The sequence below is a fragment of the Motacilla alba genome, chromosome 7, assembly GCF_015832195.1.
Source record: "Motacilla alba alba isolate MOTALB_02 chromosome 7, Motacilla_alba_V1.0_pri, whole genome shotgun sequence".
NCBI classification, from domain to species: Eukaryota; Metazoa; Chordata; class Aves; order Passeriformes; family Motacillidae; genus Motacilla; species Motacilla alba.
The window spans coordinates 7,486,903-7,494,506 of record NC_052022.1 but is presented as its reverse complement, the minus strand read 5'-3'; the positions used below and the strand labels follow the sequence as shown (position 1 = coordinate 7,494,506).

Below are 7,604 nucleotides of genomic sequence, written 5' to 3'. Positions count from 1 at the left end.
ATGTGAGAACACCTCAAAGACAGTTTAGGACAAATATAAGACAGTTTAAAACTCAAATAATGCAAAGAAGATGAAATGGAACAAGGATTGCAAGTTGTGTGACAAGATTATTATCCAGTGGCCTAAACCCAAACAAAACAATACATTTTCTGTTATGTCACAAGGCTCTGCCTCAGTAAATCCATAACAGCTCTTGCATTAGTGGGTTCACAAAAGGGATTAGCCAAATTCATGGGTCCATCAGAGCTATTAAATGCATTGGCTGAGTTACATCCTTCCAGGTAAGGATGCTGGTACCCATTTGTTTCTAAAAACCAGAAGGATGTGCCATGGAAACAAATCCCTTGTTTCCAACACCATTTTCCCCAGGCATCCATTATGAAACGTTGGGGATTCTGAGCTAGATGGACTTTTGGTCTAACCCAACAGGACAGGAGAACACCCCACTGTCTGCATCCTACACTGAGTCTAGTCCTGAACACTTGGACTGTGTCCTTTCCCTAAGGAGAACAGAAATTGATCAAAACTGACTTTGTCAGTTTGAGTTTTTAATACAGTTTCTTCTGCTGCTTTGCCTTGTTCATCAACATGAACATTTTGTTCATCAAAGATCTGTTCCAAATCCTTTTGAAGGAGGCATTTCTCTACAATAAGTAGATGCAATTCCTTTGTAGAGCTCTATTATGAGACCAACAGAGTATTAAATTTAATTCTTGGCATTTGATCTATTTCTTCCAAAACAGCTTTTATGTTCCTGTAAGCAGAACATATATGAGCAGAAACAAAATTAAAATTTTCTTGATAAGTGCAATTTAGGTTTGCATGTTTTGTGGATGTTTTATCTTATGAAAATATTACAGTGATGCTGGGAAATAAATAGAATTTTGCCTTGCCTACAAAAATGCTATGCATGTAACTAAAATATTCACAGCAAGAAAAAGAAATATGCAGTATGTGTACACTTTCAAGATACATATTGTTTTATTACATGTGTTTACTAAAGTCTAATTCCTGAAAAAGGCACAGTAAAAACAAAAGGCAAATCATTCTCATAGTAGTTTCTTTCAGAGGAGACACAAGATCATCACATGAATATTACAATAGGAAGTAAATTACTTAATCAAGAGCTAAAAATGCAGAAGTCCTGCGATATTTTAAAGTGCAAGAACGACAAACTTCTTGGCTTTTGACAATGCTGACCTGTTTCTCTCAAAATTCCCCAGGAACCACAGTCTAAGTGCTTCATCCTGTGTTCATCCTGTGATGAAGAAATTTTGGCACTCCTCCTGTTTGCCTGCCCCAGTCAAGATGCTTAAAATCAGAACCTTAACAAGGTGGATTTGACTGTGCTGCCAACTTGAGGTGCAAACTGCAGCATTGCCTCCTAAAGAAGAAAACTCATACACACAAGAGGCCACATGGAGCTACACCCAGCAATCTGCTCTTAATTCAGGTGGGATTGCATGTGCTTTCCACTGTCAAAGGAGACTAAAGCATAAAAAGAGAGAAAATCTGCATATCACAGATATTTTGTCATCACTACTGCTGATCACTGTGGGAAAGCATTTTCCAGGGGCAGCAAATCAAGTTTTTTCTCTTAATCAGGTAAGATAGAAGAGCCTGGGAATTTCAGCCTTCCCTGCTGCCTTATTTATTCTCCCTCTTCAAATGCAGCAGGGATTTTTTTTCCATATAAAACATTCACCCCACTTTAATATAAATTATGTATAATTTTTTCAATATATATTTTTAGTAAAGGCACTGTTAGATATAGGAAAGTATTACAGGCAGTTTCTGTGCCACAGTAGTATAGTCATAACTTTTTGGTTTTCTCTTCAGGTTTTGAACTGACTGACCTTGGATAAGCTGTGCAAGTTTACTGAGTCTCTGTATAAATGCTAAACAAAGATCTGCTAGACCCAAGAAAATTAGAGGCTGTGAGATGCACACATGTTTTTTCTATTACATTGTATTTATTTTTCAACTCATTTTAATTCCTCAGAATACACCATTTCAAGAGGACTGCTATTTTCCTGAAGCTTTGTCTAAGAAATTCAGTTTACCTAAAATCTCTTTAGACAGTTGTAAAGTCACAATTTCACGTAAAAGCACCATGTTGCACATTTTAGCCATTTCATTTTGGCCAGTAGTGATAGTGAGGCCAGAACAACAAATCAATACTTTATTTATAATGTACACTCAGAGTACATCAAAAAAGGACAGTTTGAACCAAGAGTATAATTCACTGCATGTGCCATTTGTGCTATAAATGCTTCGGGGTAGGGATTGTATCTTACTACTTCTAACAACCACTTTTATGGGGCATCGAACTTGTTGGATGTCTCTTAGTGCTACTGCATGCAAACTAAAATACAGCTGGATTATGAAATTCAGGCTCACAAAAAAAAGCCCAAACCAATTTCACACTATAAGTTCTTCAAGTTTGGGGGTTTGTTTGTTTGTTTTGTTTTTTGTTGTTGTTGGTTTGATTATTTGTTTTTGTTTTATTTTTTTTAAGAAGTAACTTTTATTTATCTACAGGGAATAACTCAAGCCCAACAGCAAAACTCACCCAGATATATGATGGTAAGCTATCACATTTTTATATGAGAGGGAATGGATTTTTTCAATCACTAACCTATAGGAATGGGTGAAATATCATGTTTGATTTTAACAGTTTGTGAGTAGCATTTAAGATAACTTCATAGCTATATCCTATGTATCACCTAAAAACAATTAAACACCTTTTTATTCATGTGTATGCATTGCTTACTATTGTTTCCTAACAGTTTTTGCTATAAAATTTCCAAAATATGTAATAGCTAGTAATAGCTAAATTTTGACAAAAGCTTTATTTCTTTTGGGAGGTGAATACTGAATAATCTGCAAGATGTGACATACACGCAGTTATCTTTAGGTTGGTATTGTGAGCTTAATTCTTAAACAGTAATCGACACTGACTACAGAGAGCACTAACACTGACTACAAAGCCAAACAGGACCAGAATCTGATTTTTCAATTTCATCTAAGCCTATGAAAATTCATTTAATTCAATAGTTTTGATAGACTTTGTCTAGCATTTCCTTTTGCAGCTTCTTAGTCACTAACATATGCATCTTGAAATTTTGCTTTGCTTTGGCTTGCATGTCTGCACAATATCACTTTTTTATGCTCTTAAAAGTCTGTTGATATTGAAGCAAAAATTTGATAGTTGCCACTACTTTCAGATCCTGTGAGATTTTATGTCACAGAGTGTAAAGATTATGGTAACTATGAAACTAAGATTCCCCCACCTCACTGCATTTTAGGACATTTCTCAAGGGTCTTGCACACTTCGGTTTTGCTTCTTCCCTTTTTTTTTTTTTTTTTTTGACAGACTAGTTTCAAGCTCCATTTCCACTTCTCCATCTTTAGTTCTTCAGTTCGTGCTTTCTTCCTCTGCCTTCTCTGTTCCTCCATATTTTAGTTTTTTGGATTTGTTTTTTTTTGTTTGTTTGGTTGGTTTTGGGGGTTTTTTGTTTGTTTGTTTGGGGTTTTTTTTGGGTGGTATTTTTTTTTTCTGTCTTGCCTATCCTAAAGTTCTGGTAGAGGCTGTATAAATGCCCGTGCCTGCGGAGCGAGCTCTGCTCCATCCGAGCTGTCCTGCCATTCATTCATCCCCTCGTTAGAGGCGGTCGATCTCGGGGCAGCCGGCGCTGCTCCCGCTGCCGGCTGCGCTCCCGGGAGCCGCGGGGGGATGGCCGGGACCAGCGGGAGCCCTCCTTAGCAGCCCGCTCCGGCTCTGCCCCGCGGTGCACAGCGCTCGCTCCGTCCCCGTTCTGCCGGGCAGGAGCCGGGAGCGGCCCCGCAGCCGTGCCCAGAGCGGGGCTTCCCGCGGGACACCGGGCCCAGCGGGCACCGCAGCGCAGCCTTGGCTGCGGGCGGGATGGGAACGGGGATGGGCATGGGGATAGGGATGAGGACAAGGAAGGGGGAAGCGATTTGGCTTGGGATGGAGACGGGGATAGGGGAGGTGAAGGGAGCGCTGATTGGAATGGGGTCGGTGATGGCAGTGGGGACGGGGATAGGGATGGGGACAGTGATGGGGACAGGCACGGGGATAGGGATGGTGATGGGGACGGGGATGGTGATGGTGTCTGTGGTGGGAACAGGGATGTGGACGGGGATGGTGACGGTGGTGGGAACAGGGATGTGGACTGGGATGATGGTGGGGACGGGGATATTGACGGTGGCGGTGGTGGGAACAGGGATGCGGACGGTGACGGTGGCGGGGACAGGGATGTGGAGGATGACGATGAGTGTGGCAGGGCCGGCGATAAGCACGGGAATGCCTCCCCCGCCCTTCCCGGTGCCGCTCTCCCCCGCCGCCCTTCCCGGTGCCGGGCGGGGGGCGGGCAGCAGGACAGGGGTGTGGAGCTGCTGGCCGAGCGGGTCGATGGGGCCGGCCCGCGGGCGGGGCGGGCGGGGCGGTCGCTCGCGGGCTCGGGGATGGATTGCGGGTGTCCGGCGCGGGCGGGCGGTGCCGCCGCCGGACGGAGCGCGGGGGGCGCCGGGCCCGGCGCGGCCTCAGGTACCGGGAGCGGGAGCGGGGCCGGGAACGGGCGGGTCCCGCCGCTTCCGCGGGGCCGGGCCCGGAAGGGAACTTTGTCGCTTGGTGCGGGCGGGGGAGCCGTGCCCGCCCGGACTGGGGGTGTGCGAGTGCCCCGCGTCCCGCCGCCCCTCGGCCCCGGCCGCCCGTGACAGCGGCGTGGGGAACGCGCTCTCCGCTCCCCGCCCCGGGGGAGCTCCCCTGGGCGGGCGGGGGCCGTGTGGAGGGTGCCGCTCTCCCCAGAGAGAGCCTGCACCCGCGGCAGTGCGGGCAGCGCCAGCGGGGCAGTGGCTGTGCCCCTGTGCTCGGGGCCACGCCTCGGCCGCCGTGCCCTGCTCCGTGCGCTCGCTACAGGAAGGGCTTTCAGGCGCTGGAGCGTGTCCGGAGAAGGGCAGCGGAGCTGCTGAGGGGTGTGGAGCGCAGGTCCTGTAAGCAGTGTCAGAGGGAGCTGAGGGAGCCTAGCCTGGGGTAAAGGAGGCTTTGGGGAGACCTCATTGTCGAGCTCCCCGGCAGCAGTGACGGCACAAGAGCGCGCAGAGTTAAACTGCGCCAGGGGCGGTTCGGGTTGGACATTTGGAAGAATTTCTTTACAGAAGGGTTGATTAAACAATGGAATGGGCTGCCCGGGGAGGCGGTGGAGTTGCCGTCCCTGGAAGTGTGTAAGGAAAGCCTGTGCCACGGTCTGGTTGACAGGGTGGTGTTTGGTCAGGTGGTGTTTGGTCATGGGTTGCATTCGATGATCTCAGAGCTCTTTTCCGACCGAATTGATTCAGTGGTTCTGAGCTGGCACCGCTGTCCTGCCTCGCTGGGGCTGTGAGGGGTACGTGCTTCCCCTGCTTGGGCTGTGGCTCCCTTTCCTTTCCCCCTGCCGTTTCCAGTGTTCTGGTTGTGAGTTTCTAGTCATTCTTCCTCCCCCGAGGTCCCCAGGGCTTGAGCCATACATCTTTTCCCTTAGGCATTCACTTTTCTCTGAGTGCATTAAGAAGACTTACTCATTTCCTTCTCTTTGTTCCTGCTGCTTTTCCCCAAAGATATCTGTGGGCAGGAAGGAGACCCCTGCTCACTCCAAGTGCAGTGATTTCATGGATTTCTACCTTGCCTGGAAGGCTCAGCTTCCAGCTGCCAGGGTGTCTCTCTGCAAGCTGCCCTGCTGGTTCTTATCAGGAATCTGTGTCTGTATATCCTGTGACAAAGCACGATATGTTTAGTCCTTGCACTAGACAAGATTAGATCTGCAGCATGTGAAATGGATGTCATTTGTAATCCTTAGCTGATGTTAAATGTGGAGCTACTGGTGGCTGGGATTGCTCTGTACGTGGTGAAGCTTAGAGAGGCCTTGGCAGCTTGACATGGAGTTTTTTCTCCTAATGTTGCTGGACAGGAATAACAAGGAGGTCAGTGTCTGCTGTGCTTGTCAGCTTTCACTCTGCCGAGCTGTAACTGGGGTGTTTCTAACTCCTTCAGTCAGGCTTCAAGTCCAGCAGGGTCACAGCCTTGCTGGGGGTGCTGCAGGAGGTACTGGAACTGAGTGCTTGGAAAGGCTGGTAGCTGGTAAGGACTCTGAGGTATAAAACAGATTAATACTCTGCACTACTCGTTCTATGTAGGAAAAATTGTTTGAAACGTTGTTTCATGACTTTTGAGTAAGTGCTGAATAGGAAACTTTCATTTCATTGGTGAAAATGTTCAAACATTCTTGTTCTTTTTATTCTTTAAATACATATATCCAGCTGTGCCATGACAGCTTGATAGCATGACTGTTACATACCAACAGATTCCTAAAGCATGCCTTTGATTAAGCTAAATTCTCTTATTTTGTTAGTAAAATTAATGTATTTTCTGTGCAGACTTTGGTCTTGTGTAACTTCCTGTGCAGATGAGAGCAGTGATCTCTACTTGCAGAACTCAGTACTGGTATGGAAAGCTTGGTTGCTTTTTTTGGATCTTTTGCTTTGCTGTATTCTAAGATCCTCCAGGAAACTTTCTTTGAGTAAAAATGACAGGGCCGCAGTGAATGTAATAGTCATGTTGCATAAGGCTCACTTTTCCACCTCTTCTGAATATTCTTGCCTTTGCTCTCACCTCATGGTACTCTTTGGAGGTTGAGTGAACATCAGAATTGTGTTAGATTAATGTTGCTTTAATGTATGCTTACAGATTGTGACGTATAAATGTAAATCATTTTACTTTCAGTTTTTTTTTTTTCTGGTTAAAGTGAAAGCAGGGTCTCTGTTTCTCTTATCTCAAAAGCAATCCAATATGAAACAAGACATGATGACAGAACATGTTAAAAGAGGGAGGAGGTTGTATCCCAGAACTTGTATTGTTGGAGCAGCTGGTATAACTGGAAAAACCAAACCCATTTATTTTGCCTGCAAGCCTTATCTTGATATGTTGTCTTTCAAATTGTATATGAAATAATCTTGAGTAAATACAAGGAAGAATTTCCAGTTGACTTGCTTGCACCATGGCTTGTGACTGAGATGCTGTTCTGTGTCTTTTGGCATTCTTGCTGTGTCCTTTTTTTTCTATTTTTTTGGTGGTGGAGGTGAGAGGCAGGCTGTGTGTTTTCCTCCTGGAACAGCCAGAATAGCAATACTTCTGTTTTGCAATGATTTGGCAATTCTTTGGCCTATAATGTTCTCTTCCCTTCTTGTCGGTGCAGTAAAAGTTGGAGAATTTCATGTGATTTTTCTCTTCTTGGGCGGAGCTTGTAATGCAGAAATAATCTGCACAAAGAAACATTTGATGCTGTCCAAACAAGCTTGCACATGAAGTATCAATGGTGCAGTTTTCTTTCCTGCCCTCAGAAGTTGCTTGTTGCATGTTCAGGAGAATTGGACAGGCTGCTGAGCCTGTTGGCTTCAGTGCAGTCAGCTGTGTGAACATGCACTGTAGACTACACAGTGAGACTGCTTTTTATATCACTTTGATATCATCAATTGAAGTGGTGGCTCTCCTTACATGATCGAGGGTACTGCAGCATTTTAAAATCAAAGCCATGACAAGAAAATTT

The 7,604-nt window shown here is 45.6% G+C and overlaps 1 protein-coding gene across 4 annotated transcripts in view; it reads left to right on the top strand.

The window, feature by feature from the left end:
• The first annotated feature begins 1,293 nt into the window (after positions 1-1,293).
• Positions 1,294-7,604, top strand: part of SLC35F5 (solute carrier family 35 member F5) — a 29,903-nt gene continuing 23,592 nt past the window's right edge. Inside the window, exons 1-2 of one of the 4 annotated variants that reach the window (XM_038142578.1) lie at positions 1,294-1,605; positions 2,542-2,586. The gene's annotated coding sequence lies outside the window, so the exon portion shown is untranslated. The other 3 variants (XM_038142576.1, XM_038142575.1, XM_038142579.1) reach the window with 3 other exon arrangements.